Source organism: Eschrichtius robustus, chromosome 3, assembly GCF_028021215.1.
Source record: "Eschrichtius robustus isolate mEscRob2 chromosome 3, mEscRob2.pri, whole genome shotgun sequence".
NCBI lineage: Eukaryota > Metazoa > Chordata > Mammalia > Artiodactyla > Eschrichtiidae > Eschrichtius > Eschrichtius robustus.
Genome location: NC_090826.1, coordinates 158,458,586 through 158,474,406, shown reverse-complemented (window position 1 = coordinate 158,474,406; position 15,821 = coordinate 158,458,586). Strand labels below are relative to the sequence as shown.

General features: G+C 39.0%; 1 protein-coding gene across 8 annotated transcripts in view; it reads left to right on the top strand.

The window, feature by feature from the left end:
* The window catches only part of RGS7 (regulator of G protein signaling 7), a 588,042-nt gene that overhangs the window by 385,519 nt on the left and 186,702 nt on the right, over nt 1-15,821 (top strand). The window lies entirely within an intron of this gene.

Genomic DNA, 15,821 nt, shown 5'->3' with positions numbered 1-15,821 from the left:
ATAACTGACCTGAACTTCCTCATGAGCCCTATTTCTATTCATTCATTTCCAGTTTCTTGAAATATGGCTTAATTTTTCCTGTTACTTATAACCAAATCACTTTCTGTTTATCCTGTCACTTCCCAGTGACTTACTGTCATTTAGGTAAAGTTTCTTCCCAAGTCCCCTTACCTTCTCCTTTCCTTTTCTTGGACAGCATTCCAGTGCAGAGGGGTAGGTTAATATGACGTCGTGTTTTGCAAGAGGAGCCCTGGACCACTTGCTGATTTCAGGTCCTTATTTGCTCCTTGGGCTCTCACTGACCTTCACTGAGGTGTCTTGCCGTACTCATGTCTTTGAGTCTTGCCCTCTGGCCTGGCTGTATCCAGTGTTCAATTTTCCAGCATTGGTGCAGCCCATGGTCTGTTCTTGTCAATGTTAGAGACTCCCTTCCCCACCACCACCATCATCACTGTTGTCTATAACTGGCTACCCTTATCTACAGGTCCCTCATTCCACACTGTAGAGAACCTCAGTAGGCAACATATTTCTTAATTCTCATCTGGCTTCCATGCCCAGCACTCAAGGGCCTCAGGAATTTTTGGATCTCTTCTACCTCTCACAGGTCCTTCTTGAGCAAACAGGGCCAGATTCCACTGTTTCTCTCCTGAGTCTACTCCACTTTGCTGCAGCCATTCCATGAGGCCGGCCCCTCCCATGGTGCTAGGAAGGAAGTGGCACATGTATCATTCTGCCTTTGGATCACCAAACCTATCTGGATTATTATAGACTGATAGGTTCTGTCCTTCTGTGGCAGTCAACCAGTACTTTCTGCTGAATGTTGCATTAAAAGAATTCAAAACATATAAATGAAAAAACAAAATCTTTGTATGTTTCTTAGACTAATCCAAAAGGATTAGCATGCCCAGGAAGCATACTTCCCCAGACCTCTTTTACAGGCTTTTCTCTGCTTGAGATAAAATAAAATTTCCTTTTATATCACTGGAGTCATGTATTTAGTTTTAGTTAAAATAAAATACATATAGTTCTTGTTAGATACCAAAACAGTCTGTGTGCAGCATTTCTGATGAGAGGATCAAACATCTGATGGAGTTCATCACCTCTTGCACAGGAGCCAGTCAGCATATTCTCCCCATTATGCCCATCCTAGATGCTGATATTCTCAGATGAGACCCATTGATAGGATCAGCAAGAAACTGGAACATTGGCCATGAAAGATGGTAACTTGAAAGTCACAGAATCACAAAATTAGTTATGAATGTTAAGTAATGTGTAAATGCATTTCTAGAAGAAAAGTTAAGCTTTTGATCTATGAGTTTTAATTTAATTTCTTCCTCTTGGCCTTCTCTGCTAGATTGGAGAGCAGAATAAAATATCCAAAAATGCAGTTTCATTCTTGGCATATTACAAATGATCAACAATTGTTCCTTTCCAGGTGTTGAACCTGCCAGTGAGAGATCAACACAGAGCACGGTTCTTAATCCTTTTGGGACTTTCTCCTGATGTGTTTGGTTAGGAACAGGAAAGCACATGTTGCCAAATGTTTCACCTTAAGTGTTTACATCTATGTGTATTCTGTTGCTAATGTTAACCCACAGAGGGATCCAATTTCTTTGGCTTTACAACAAGCACCCAGACTTTGAACTATTAACATCATTAGATATTCATTCACAGCACCAACAGGGTAATCACTTTAGAGCAAAGTGCCCTTCAGATACTCAAACCCAGATAGTCATACCAAGTCTCTTATCTTTTTATTCTAGGCACTACCCAAATGCCATCTCATTTAATCTGCTACTTGGCTAGGGCTGCCATAACAAAGTATCACAGACTGGCTGGTTTAAACAATAGAAATTTATTGTCTCACTGTTCTGGAGATGTGCGTCTGAGATCAAGGTAACAGCAAGGTTGGTTTCAGGTGAGGCCTCTCTCCTTGGCTTACAGATAGCCATCTTCTGCATATCTTCATATGGTCTTCCCTCTGTGTATCTATGTCCTAATTTTCTCTTCTTATAAGTACACCCGTCATATTGGATTAGGGCCCAATCTAATTTAACCTTATTTAACCTTAATTACATTTTAAAATACTCTGTGTCCAAATATAGTCACATTCTAGGATACTGGGAATTAGGAATTCAACATAGGAATTTGGGGGACACAACTCAGCCCATAACATTCACTTAACTCTACAGTGTTACACTTTCACCTGACTTAACCCTTCTGCTTTACAGTTTGTACCTCATTGCTGGCTCTCCTTTCAACAGTTTACAGTATGCCTTCCAACATCCCTATTCAATGATAAAGGTGACAGAGGTATTCACTCCCATTTCTGGATATACCGTTAGATGTCAGTCTGTCCCCAGAATGCCAAATGATGCTGCCAGTTCTCTACTCAGTGACTGAGGAAATATGTGAATGGCACCTCCTATTGGAACTAGAACCTCCAAAGCTATTGAGTAGTCTTGGAATTCAGATCAGTGTAGACTTCTTCACCATAGAGACCCAAGGGTCCTTATGTGTTTCTTTTGCTCTTTCTCTGAGGTCTGGCAACTTCTTTTCCTATATTCTCCAACACTAAGTCACTCAGAATTGATTTACACTCCTCAGGGCCGGAAGCAGCAACATCTTCTGCGAGCTTGTTAGAAATGGAAACTATCAGGCCCCAATCCAGTTTTACTGAATCACAATCTGTATTTTAACAAGATTTAAACAATGTGATTCATATGCACATTAAAATTTGAGAACTGCTGGTCTTTCTGGCATTTCTGTCATTCAAGAGGAGAAAAACTAAAGAGTTTTATTTCAGTTACTAAGTCTTACTTATATATAGAAACTCCCTTATAGGTCTCTTTATTAGAGATTATTTTAGATTCCTGACCTTAATAGAAACTTGGTCTTTCCTGAAAGACACTGCTTTCTTTGCAGCCATGTATAGCAGTGGCTGAACATGCACCACATATCCATGTGTTTGATGTGGGGCAGGAGAAAAGATAGGTTTTTAAACTTTATTGTCACTTTAAGACTCTCGAACATTTTCTAATTCTTTCAATAATTTTTCTAAACCCTCTAGATCATTGAATGTCCTCCAGGGCCTATCCTTGTGCTAGACCCACCTTGAAAACCTCCTGCTTCCTCTGTGAGCTTGTACCTGTACAGCTGAGTGCTGCTGGTGGAAGCCTCTCTGCCCAGAACACCATGCTTCCCAACCTCACCTGGACCCTTAGGGCCTCTTGTCAAACCTTTGTCAGCAGCCTCTCCCACTTCTCATAGCAGCACTTCCAATTCCTCACTTCTTCCTTCAAATTCTTAAATAATAACCACAATTGACTCAAAAGATTGCCATGCCCCTGGTTCATAGGAAAATTTGAGATATAAACATACCAATTTCCATACTTTGAGAGTACTTTCAATTTCTAGTCCCATCTTTCTTTCCATCTCAGAAAAAGGGTTTTGATTCATATCCTGCATGTAGTTTGTCCTGTACTTTGACTTTAATTCTATCCTATCTCTTCTAGGACCTTCCTTTTCTATAATTCTGTCTCATACATAGGTTCAATCTTTTCCATCCAAGTGTTTAGAGAAGGCTCTCAAGCTTCCAAACTAAACCAGGATCGTTTGTTTTAATCTTTCATTGTTCCCTTTAGTTTCGGTCACAATATTTGCCACTCTAGTTATATATTTAATTTGGGATTATATGTACAGTATTTTCTCACTTGCTAGAGTCTGAGTGCCATACTGTTGTCTATGAAGCTTCATTTTTTTTTTTAATATTAAAAAAAACTTGAGGGTAAAGTACAGTTAAGCCCTTGAAGAGATGGAATAAAATGAGATAAAAAGGGATTTGCTCTGGACAGGAAAATAGAACCCTCTTCTTCAGAAACTGGGGAAAATAGGAGGGAGGAGATATAAAGACAAACAAATTTATACATGTGGATGCAGTAAGTTGATGGAGTTAATCTTTGTTAACCTCCATTTTTAAATTGAAGTGACAGGCAAGGGGGGGTCATTTGAATATTAGGTTGAGATTTATTGACCCACTGATACCACTGGGTTTTTTTATCCCCACCTTCTAACTTTTAAGGTTCAGAAATACTACATTCTGTTTGTCAAAAGCAGGTGGAAGGTATTTACATTAAAAAATGAAAACATAAGTCCATAATAAGAAATGACAGGAATATTCATAGCAGTTTTATTTATAATGACCATAAACTAGAAACAACCCAAAGGTCTATAAACAAACTGTAGTATATTCATACAATGAAAAGAACTCAGCAGTTAGAAGGAACACTGATACATGCAATAATATGAATGATTATCAAAACAGTATGTGGAGCAAAAGAAGCCAGACATAAGTAAGTGCATACTGTAAAATTTTGTTTTATAAAGTTCTGGGACAGGCAAAACTAAAACATCGTGATAGAAATGAGAATCCTAGTTTTCTCTGGGGAAGGGGTTATCTTGTCCAAAAGTGATCATGAGGGCATTTCAATTACTATGATGATGAAAATGTTCTGTATCTTAATTGAAGTAGTACAGACATCTGTCAGGACTTAGCAAATTTTATACTTGAAATATGTGCATTTTGGTGTATATAAATTGTACCTCAGTAAAGTAGTTTTAGTTAACTTAAGCTTCTCTGTTTTACATTCATTTTAGCAACCTCATAGCAGTTGAGAAATTTGAGCCAGTAGTGGAAGATTGGAACAGTCACCGTAAAGAGCAGGAGAGGAAGCTAACTATGAATGCCAGTTCCTGATGTCCCGTCTCCTTCCCTCTCACTCTATGTTAGGTGCCCTGTGTACTCGCTTCTATAGTGGACTGTTCTTAGGTCTGTCCCAGCACTTACCACATCTGTTTCCTGCTTCAGCTGCCATTCAGTGAGTTCTTTGAGAATGAGCATCGTACTCTTTTTACCTTTTCTCTCCAGTGTGCCAGTGTCCCCATAATTACACAGCATGTATTCATGACTGTGGCGTGAATGGGTGGAAAATAAATTATTGAGTACCATTGAGAAAGGCTGAGGTAGGAGACTAAGTTCCTAATGGAGGTCTATGAGTTGTGCAGATTCTTCAGGATTTTCAGTCTTGGTATTGGAGTAAAGGCACAGGGTCAGAAGGATCCAACTTTCTCCTCTTTATGCAACTACCTTCCCTGACTAGGCAGTAAGTTCCTCTAGGTAGAAGTCATGCTTCTCTTGTGTTGTCTTCTTTCAGTGCCCAAGAGAGTGCTAAGTGAATTTGGCTTAATGACCAGGTGTGTGGATTCTTGTGATGCTTTGATGGAGACAGGTGCAGGAGTAGGAGGGAGAACGCCTTCGTGAATTAGAATTGGGTACTGTTTTTGTAGTAATTATGTTTTGATGCAAACTCAGAATCGCTTGTCAAAACAAAAACACTTTATGGGATTCTGTTATCCTCCTCACTAAAGTTCTTTTTGAAGAGTGAGGTTGACACTCAGGAAAGTGGACTCAGTTGCTCAAAACACCAGAATATCAGGTTGTAGAGACACTTTATTTGGGGCGGGGGGGGTAATTGCAAACAATGCTGAAATAAGTATATTTGTGTGTGAATATCTTTATGTGTGTTTATATCTTTATGCACTTGTATAGCAATAGGGCACATTTTTTAAATAGCAGATTTTCTGAGCTATTAAGGTGATAGCTATAATTTAATAAATTTTACAAAATTATCCTGCAAAGGGACTGAACTCTAACTAGTGTATAAAAGTTCTGGTTCTCTCTCCTTTCCTCAAAATGGTGTATTATGAAACATTTTTTTCATTTTGCCAATGTATTGAGTATAAATTTTATGTATATATTGTTTTATTATTTAATATGGACTATTTCCATTTAATATTTAATGAATGTCTTATTCACATATCTGCCTGCTTTGCTGTTGGGTTACTGGTATCTAATAGTTATTTTCTCAAAGTTTTAAATTTATATTCATCCATTCATCAACCATTTATTGAATTCTTATCATATGCCCAAACCACTTGAGGCACTGAAGATACAGTCATGAACAAGGCAGATCACATGCTTGTCTTCATGGGGGATGAAAACAAATACCCACAAAATCTAGTGTTAATAAATATAAAATGTAACATCAAGATGATGAGTGCTGAGAAGAAGACATGGAAGAAATACTTCCTTTTCCAAATTCATTACAAAAACTTCACAATTGTTCTTTTTTTGTAAACTTTGTTTATATGCCTTTCCTTTTTTTTGTATAGAATTTTTTAATTTTAAAACTTCATATCAGTCATTTATTAATTTTTTTTTAGCTTCTTGCTTTTGTATCTTGTTTAGAAAGCTTTTATCCTTACTCATCTACCTTTAAAATTATCTAATTTTCTTCTTCTGCCCTAAGCTAATTTGAACTTCCATCTCTTGTTTTCACTTTGGAGCACTTTTTTTAATTCCCTTGATTTTCTTCTTACTCTTACTTCATGGAAATGTTCCTTCCAACTTGAGTGGAAGAGATACTAACACATTTTTGTTGTTGATGTATGTCTATATTGTGTTAGGTCCTGTGCTGTTTACTTTCACATGTTAATTTCATTTTGAAAAAGTAAAGATTAACCTGTGAAAACACATACATATTCAGAGAATTGTTCTTGTAATACTGTAGTATCTGGAAAAGTGCTGTCCATTAGACTTTCTGCAATGATGTAAATGTTCTATATCTGCAGTTCCAATACAGTAGCCACTAGCCAAATGAGGGTATTAAGCACTTGAATTGTGTCTAGTGTGACTGGGAGGAACTGAATTTTTTTTTTTAATTTTTATTGGAATATAGTTGATTTACAATGTTGTGTTAGTTTCAGGTATAGAGTAAAGTGAATCAGTTATACATATACACATATCCACTCTTTTTTTAGATTATTTTCCCATATAGGCCATTACACAATATTGAGTAGATCTCCCTGTGCTATCAAATAGGTCCATATTAGTTATCTATTTCATATATAGTAGTGTGTATATGGCAATCCCAATCTCCCACTTTATCCCTCCCCCGTTTTTCCCCATGGTAATCATTTGTTTGCTACATCTGTGACTCTATTTCTGTTTTGTAAATAAGCTCATTTGTACCAATTTTTTTTTAGATTCCATATATAAGGGATAACATATGATATTTGGCTTTCTCTGTCTGACTTACTTTCCTCAGTATTACAATCTCTAGGTCTATCCAAGTTGCTGCAAATGGCATTATTTCGTTCTTTTTTATGGTTGAGTAATATTCCACTGTATATATGTACCACATCTTCTTTATCCACTCCTTTGTTGATGCACATTTAGCTTGCTTACATGTTTTGGCTATTGCAAATACTGCTGCAATGAATATTGGGGTGCATGTACCTTTTTGAATTATGGTTTTGTCCAAATATATGCCCAGGAGTGGGATTGCTGGATTATATGGTAGTTCTATATTTAGTTTCTTAAGGAACCTCCATACTGTTCTCCATAGGGGTTCTCCCAATTTACATTCCCACCAACAGTGTAGGAGGGTTCCCTTTTCTCCACACCCTGTCCAGGATTTACTGTTTGTCAACTTTTTGATGATGGCCATTCTGACTGATATGACGTGATACCTCACTGTAGTTTTGATTTGCATTTCTCTAATAATTAGCAATGTGGAGCATCTTTCAAGTGCTTTTTTTTTTAACATCTTTATTGGAGTATAATTGCTTCACAATGGTGTGTTAGTTTCTGCTTTATAACAAAGTGAATCAGTTATACGTATACATATGATCCCATATCTTTTCCTTCTTGCATCTCCCTCCCTCCCACCCTCCCTATCCCACCCCTCTAGGTGGTCACAAAGCACAGAGCTGATCTCCCTGTGCTATGCGACTGCTTCCCACTAGCTATCTATTTTACATTTGGTAGTGTATATATGTCCATGCCACTCTCTCACTTTGTCACATCTTCCCCTTCCCCCTCCCCATATCCTCAAGTCCATTCTCTAGTAGGTCTGTGTCTTTATTCCCATCTTGCCACTAGGTTCTTCATGACCTTTTTTTTTTCTTTTTTCTTAGATTCCATATATATACCATATAGCATACGGTATTTGTTTTTCTCTTTCTGACTTACTTCACTCTGTATGACAGACTCTAACTCCATCCACCTCACTACAAATAACTCAATTTCGTTTCTTTTTATGGCTGAGTAATATTCCATTGTATATATGTGCCACATCTTCTTTATCCATTCATCTGTCAATGGACACTTAGGTTGCTTCCATGTCCTGGCTATTGTAAATAGAGCTGCAATGAACATTTTGGTACATGACCCTTTTTGACTTACGGTTTTCTCAGGGTATATGCCCAGTAGTGGGATTGCTGGGTCGTATGGTAGTTCTATTTTTAGTTTTAAGGAACCTCCATACTGTTCTCCATAGTGGCTGTATCAATTTACATTCCGACCAACAGTGCAAGAGTGTTCCCTTTTCTCCACACCCTCTCCAGCATTTATTGTTTGTAGATTTTTTGATGATGGCCATTCTGACCGGTGTGAGATGATATCTCATTGTGGTTTTGATTTGCATTTCTCTCATGATTAATGATGTTGAGCATTCTTTCATGTGTTTGTTGGCAATCTGTTTATCTTCTTTGGAGAAATGTCTATTTAGGTCTTCTGCCCATTTTTGGAATGGGTTGTTTGTTTTTTTGTTATTGAGCTGCATGAGCTGCTTGTAAATCTTGGAGATTAATCCTTTGTCAGTTGCTTCATTTGCAAATATTTTCTCCCATTCTGAGGGTTGTCTTTTGGTCTTGTTTATGTTTTCCTTTGCTGTGCAAAAGCTTTTAAGTTTCATTAGGTCCCATTTGTTTATTTGTGTTCTTATTTCCATTTTTCTAGGAGCTGGGTCAAAAAGGATCTTGCTGCGATTTATGTCATAGAGTGTTTTGCCTATGTTTTCCTCTAAGAGTTTGATAGTGTCTGGCCTTACATTTAGGTCTTTAATCCATTTTGAGTTTATTTTGGTGTACGGTGTTAGGGAGTGTTCTAAATTCATACTTTTACATGTACCTGTCCAGTTTTCCCAGCACCACTTATTGAAGAGGCTGTCGTTTCTCCACTGTATATGCATGCCTCCTTTATCAAAGATAAGGTGACCATATGCTCGTGGGTTTATCTCTGGGCTTTCTATCCTGTTGTATTGATCTGTGTTTCTGTTTTTGTGCCAGTACCATACTGTCTTGATTACTGTAGCTTTGTAGTATAGTCTGAAGTCAGGGAACCTGATTCCTCCAGCTCCATTTTTCGTTCTCAAGATTGCTTTGGCTATTCGAGGTCTTTTGTGTTTCCATACAAATTGTGAAATTTTTTTTCTAGTTCTGTGAAAAATGCCAGTGGTAGTTTGATAGGGATTGCATTGAATCTGTAGATTGCTTTGTGTAGTAGAGTCATTTTCACAATGTTGATTCTTCCAATCCAAGACCATGGTATATCTCTCCATCTATTTGTATCATCTTTAATTTCTTTCATCAGTGTCTTATAATTTTCTGCATACAGGTCTTTTGTCTCCTTAGGTAGGTTTATTCCTAGATATTTTATTCTTTTTGTTGCAGTGGTAAATGGGAGTGTTTTCTTATTTTCACGTTCAGATTTTTCATCATTAGTGTATAGGAATGCAAGAGATTTCTGTGCATTAATTTTGTATCTTGCTACTTTACCAAATTCATTGATTAGCTCTAGTAGTTTTCTGGTAGCATCTTTAGGATTCTCTATGTATAGTATCATGTCATCTGCAAACAGTGACAGCTTTACTTCTTTTCTGATTTGGATTCCTTTTATTTCTTTTTCTTCTCTGATTGCTGTGGCTAAAACTTCCAAAACTATGTTGAATAATAGTGGTGAGAGTGGGCAGCCTTGTCTTGTTCCTGATCTTAGTGGAAATGGTTTCAGTTTTTCACCATTGAGGACAATGTTGGCTGTGGGTTTGTCATATATGGCCTTTATTATGTTGAGGAAAGTTCCCTCTATGCCTACTTTCTGCAGGGCTTTTATCATAAATGGGTGTTGAATTTTGTCGAAAGCTTTCTCTGCATCTATTGAGATGATCATATGGTTTTTCTCCTTCAATTTGTTAATATGGTGTATCACGTTGATTGATTTGCATATATTGAAGAATCCTTGCATTCCTGGGATAAACCCCACTTGATCATGGTGTATGATCCTTTTAATGTGCTGTTGGACTCTCTTTGCTAGTATTTTGTTGAGGATTTTTGCATCTATGTTCATCAGTGATTTTGGCCTGTAGTTTTCTTTCTTTGTGACATCTTTGTCTGGTTTTGGTATCAGGGTGATGGTGGCCTTGTAGAATGAGTTGGGGAGTGTTCCTCCCTCTGCAATATTTTGGAAGAGTTTGAGAAGGATAGGTGTTAGCTCTTCTCTAAACGTTTGAAAGAATTCGCCTGTGAAGCCGTCTGCTCCTGGGCTTTTGTTTGTTGGAAGATTTTTAATCACAGTTTCTACTTCAGTGTTTGTGATTGGTCTGTTCATATTTTCTATTTCTTTCTGGTTCAGTCTCAGCAGGTTGTGCATTTCTAAGAATTTGTCCATTTCTTCCAGGTTGTCCATTTTATTCGCATAGAGTTGCTTGTAGTAATCTCTCATGATCCTTTGTATTTCTGCAGTGTCAGTTGTTACTTCTTCTTTTTCATTTCTAATTCTATTGATTTGAGTCTTCTCGCTTTTTTTCTTGATGAGTCTGGCTAATGGTTTATCAATTTTGTTTATCTTCTCAAAGAACCAGCTTTTAGTTTTATTGATCTTTGCTATTGTTTCCTTCATTTCTTTTTCATTTATTTCTGATCTGATCTTTATGATTTCTTTCCTTCTGCTAACTTTGGGGTTTTTTTGTTCTTCTCTCGCTAACTGCTTTAGGTGCAAGGTTAGGTTGTTTATTTGAGATGTTTCCTGTTTCTTGAGGTAGGCTTGTATTGCTATAAACTTCCCTCTTAGAACTGCTTTTGCTGCATCCCACAGGTTTTGGGTCGTCTTGTCTTCACTGTCATTTGTTTCTAGGTATTTTTTGATTTTCCCTTTGATTTCTTCAGTGATCACTTCGTTATTAAGTAGTGTATTGTTTAGCCTCCATGTGTTTGTATTTTTTACAGATCTTTTCCTGTAATTGATATCTAGTCTCATAGCATTGTGGTCGGAAAAGATACTTGATACGATTTCAATTTTCTTAAATTTACCAAGGCTTGATTTGTGACCCAGGATATGATCTATCCTGGAGAATGTTCCATGAGCACTTGAGAAAAATGTGTATTCTGTTGTTTTTGGGTGGAATGTCCTATAAATATCAATTAAGTCCATCTTGTTTAATGTATCATTTAAAGCTTGTGTTTCCTTCTTTATTTTCATTTTGGATGATCTGTCCATTGGTGAAAGTGGGGTGTTGAAGTCCCCTACTATGATTGTGTTACTGTCGATTTCCCCTTTTATGGCTGTTAGTATTTGCCTTATCTATTGAGGTGCTCCAATGTTGGGTGCATAAATATTTACAATTGTTATATCTTCCTCTTGGATCGATCCCTTGATCATTATATAGTGTCCTTCTTTGTCTCTTGTAATAGTCTTTATTTTAAAGTCTATTTTGACTGATATGAGATTTGTTACTCCAGCTTTCTTTTGATTTCCAGTTGCATGAAATATCTTTTTCCATCCCTTCACTTTCAGTCTGTATGTGTCCCTAGGTCTGAAGTGGGTCTCTTGTAGACAGCATATATACGGGTCTTGTTTTTGTATCCATTCAGCCAGTCTGTGTCTTTTGGTGGGAGCATTTAATCCATTTACATTTAAGGTAATTATCGATATGTATGTTCCTATTCCCATTTTCTTAAATGTTTTGCATTTGTTATTGAAGGTGTTTTCCTTCTCTTGTGTTTCTTGCCTAGAGAAGTTCCTTTCGCATTTGTTGTAAAGCTGGTTTGGTGGTGCTGAACTCTCTCAGCTTTTGCTTGCCTGTAAAGGTTTTAATTTCTCCATCAAATCTGAGTGAGATCTTTGTTGGGTAGAGTAATCTTCGTTGTAGGTTTTTCTCCTTCATCACTTTAAATATGTCCTGCCCCTCCCTTCTGGCTTGCAGAGTTTCTGCTGAAAGATCAGATGTTAACCTTATGGGGATTCCCTTGTGTGTTATTTGTTGTTTTCCCCTTGCTGCTTTTAATATGTTTTCTTTATATTTAATTTTTGATAGTTTGATTAATAAGTGTCTTGGCGTGTTTCTTCTTGGATTTATCCTGTATGGGACTCTCTGTGCTTACAGCACTTGATTAACTATTTCCTTTCCCATATTAGGGAAGTTTTCAACTATAATCTCTTCAAATATTTTCTCAGTCCCTTTCTTTTTCTCTTCTTCTTCTGGGACCCCTGTAATTCGAATGTTGGTGCGTTTAATGTTGTCCCAGAGGTCTCTGAGACTGTCCTCAGTTCTTTTCATTCTTTTTTCTTTATTCTGCTCTGCAGTAGTTATTTCTACTATTTTATCTTCCAGGTCACTTATCCGTTTTTCTGCCTCAGTTATTCTGCTATAGATCCCTTCTAGAGTATTTTAAATTTCATTTATTGTGTTGTACACGACATTTTGCTTGGTTCCTCTTTAGTTCTTCTACGTCCTTGTTAAATGTTTCTTGCATTTTGTGTATTCTATTTCCAAGATTTTGGATCATCTTTACTATCATTATTCTGAATTCTTTTTCAGGTAGACTGCCTATTTCCTCTTAATTTGGTAGGTCTGGTGTGTTTTTACCTTGCTCCTTCATCTGCTGTGTGTTTTTCTGTCTTCTTATTTTGCTTATCTTACTGTGTTTGGGGTCGCCTTTTCGCAGGCTGCAGGTTCGTAGTTCCCATTGTTTTTGGTATCTATCCCCAGTAGCTAAGGTTGGTTCAGTGGGTTGTGTAGGCTTCCTGGTTGAGGAGACTAGTGCCTGTGTTCTGGTGGATGAGGCTGGATCTTGTCTTTCTGGTGGGCAGGTCCACGTCTGGTGGTGTGTTTTGGGTTGTCTGTGGCCTTATTATGATTTTAGGCAGCCTCTCTGCTAATGGATGGGGCTGTGTTCCTGTCTTGCTAGTTGTTTGGCATAGGGTTCCAGCACTGTAGCTTGCTGGTTGTTGAGTGAAGCTGGGTCTTGGTGTTGAGATGGAGATCTCTGGGAGATTTTCGCCGTTTGGTGTTACGTGGAGCTGGGAGGTCTCTTGTGGACCAGTGTCCTGAAGTTGGCTCTCCCACCTCAGAGGCACAGCCCTGATGCCTAGCTGGAGCACCAAGAGCCTTTCATCCACATGGCTCAGAATAAAAGGGAGAAAAAATCGAAAGAAAGAGGATAAAATAAAATAAAATAAAATAAAGATATAATAAAATAAAGTTATTAAAATAAAAAATAATTATTAAGAAAAAAAATTTATTAAGTAAAAAAAAAAACGGACGGACAGAACCCTAGGACTAATGGTGAAAGCAAAGCTATACAGACAAAATCTCACACAGAAGCATACACATACACAATCGCAAAAAGAGGAAAAGGGGAAAAAATAATATACCTTGCTCCCAAAGTCCATCTCCTCAATTTGGGATGATTCATTGCCTATTCAGGTATTCCACAGATTTAGGGTACATCAAGTTGATTGTGGAGATTTAATCCGCTACTTCTGAGGCTGCTGGGAGAAATTTCCCTTTCTCTTCTTTGTTCGTACAGCTTCCGGGGTTCAACTTTGGATTTGGACCCGCCTCTGCGTGTAGGTCGCCTGAGGGCATCTGTTCTTCGCTCAGACAGGACGGGGTTAAAGGAGCAGCTGCTTCGGGGGCTCTGGCTCACTCAGGCCGGGGGGAGGGAGGGGTACAGATGCGGGGCGAGCCTGCGGCGGCAGAGGCCCGTGTGACGTTGCACCAGCCCGAGGCACGCCGTGTGTTCTCCCGGGGAAGTTGTCCCTGGATCACGGGACCCTGGCAGTGGCGGGCTGCACAGGCTCCCGGGAGGCGCGGTGTGGATAGTGACCTGTGCTCACACACAGGCTTCTTGGTGGCTGCAGGAGCAGCCTTAACGTCTCATGCCCGTCTGTGGGGTCTGTGCTGATAGCCGTGGCTTGCACCCGTCTCTGGAGCTCATTTAGGCGACGCTCTGAATCCCCTCTCCTCGCGCACCAGGAAACAAAGAGCCAAGAAAAAGTCTCTTGCCTGTTTGGCAGCTCCAGACCTTTTCCCGGACTCCCTCCCGGCTAGACGTGGTGCGCTAACCCCTTCAGGCTGTGTTCACGCCGCCAACCCCAGTCCTCTCCCTGCGATCCGACCAAAGCCCGAGCCTCAGCTCCCAGCCCCCACCTGCCCCGGCGGGTGAGCAGACAAGCCTCTCGGGCTGGCGAGTGCTGGTCTGCACTGATCCTCTGTGTGGGAGTCTCTCCGCTTTGCCCTCCACACCCCTGTGGCTGCGCTCTCCTCCGTGGCTCCGAAGCTTCCCCCCCTCTGCCACCCGCAGTCTCCGCCCGCGAAGGGGCTTCCTAGTGTGTGGAAACCTTTCCTCCTTCACAGCTCCCTCCCACTGGTGCAGGTCCCGTCGCTATTCTTTTGTCTCTGTTATTTCTTTTTTCTTTTGCCCTACCCAGGTACGTGGGGGGTTTCTTGCCTTCTGGGAAGTCTGACGTCTTCTGCCAGCGTTCATTGGGTGTTCTATAGGAGCAGTTCCACGTGTAGATGTATTTCTGATGTATCTGTGGGGAGGAAGGTGATCTCTGTGTCTTACTCTTCCGCCATCTTCTCCTCCGCTCCACATCTGTGTTCTTATGAATGGTTTCCCCTCCTTCCTTCCCTCAGAGCTTCCTTTAGGATCTAGGTGAATCCATCCTCTCAAATGCATTTAAATCAACGGTAGTTGTAAAGGAACAGTTATAAAAGAATACAAGTTAGATTCAATACTTGAAGTCAATATTTTTAAAATGCATGCATATTGAAATCGATGTTGGGTGTAACTGTTTTCATAAGTTTTAGGACATTATTGTCAAGTTTGATGATCAACTTTATTTTGAAATTAATTTTGAACTATTCTGCTTTAAGCAACTAGAATTATTTGGCCATTGTTAATATCACTCATTTGCCAGGTCTCAGGTGGGTAGGCTACAGCTGTATCCAATCTCCAAGAGAGGTAGAAATGGAATCTCGTTTCACACAAAATTTCATTCATGCAGCCCTGATACAGCTTACTAAGTATATGTAACTATTTACATTACATATTTTTTGCAGTTTTATGTAGAAATGAATTATGCTGAAAGCCAAATTAAACAGAAATAAACATCTCAGGTAAATCAGCTCCTCTTTCTGAATCTCCCATTTCTGCTCATATTTTCACCATTCCGTTCATTCCTAATGGCTCCTGGACTGTAAACTTTGAGTCCTCTTAATGTTCCCACTGGCCAACCCCAGACCTAGTCACAAGGTCTTAGAACAAGTCTAATTTTGTTCTAATTCACTTGTACACTGAACTAGCTCAGGGCCTTATCCTTTCAATCTTGGATCACAACCCAGTAAAAATGTTGGCTGCCCTGCTTTCCTTTTGACCAGCCTATGGCTCTCCACACACATTGCCAAAGGTGATGGTCAAGGGAAGTTCTGTTGTGTAAATGAATCTTGAGTGTCTTGAAAATAGTGGAAAGACCTTTCAGTCAAAGAAAATAGTATTATAAAGACACAGTACTATAACAACACAAATTTGTTGCCAAAAACTGACAACCAATTTGGGTTGGCTTGAGAGTAGATACAGGGACTGGATGGGGAAAACCAGAAATGAGACAGGTATCATCTTATAAAGTATTGGTTATG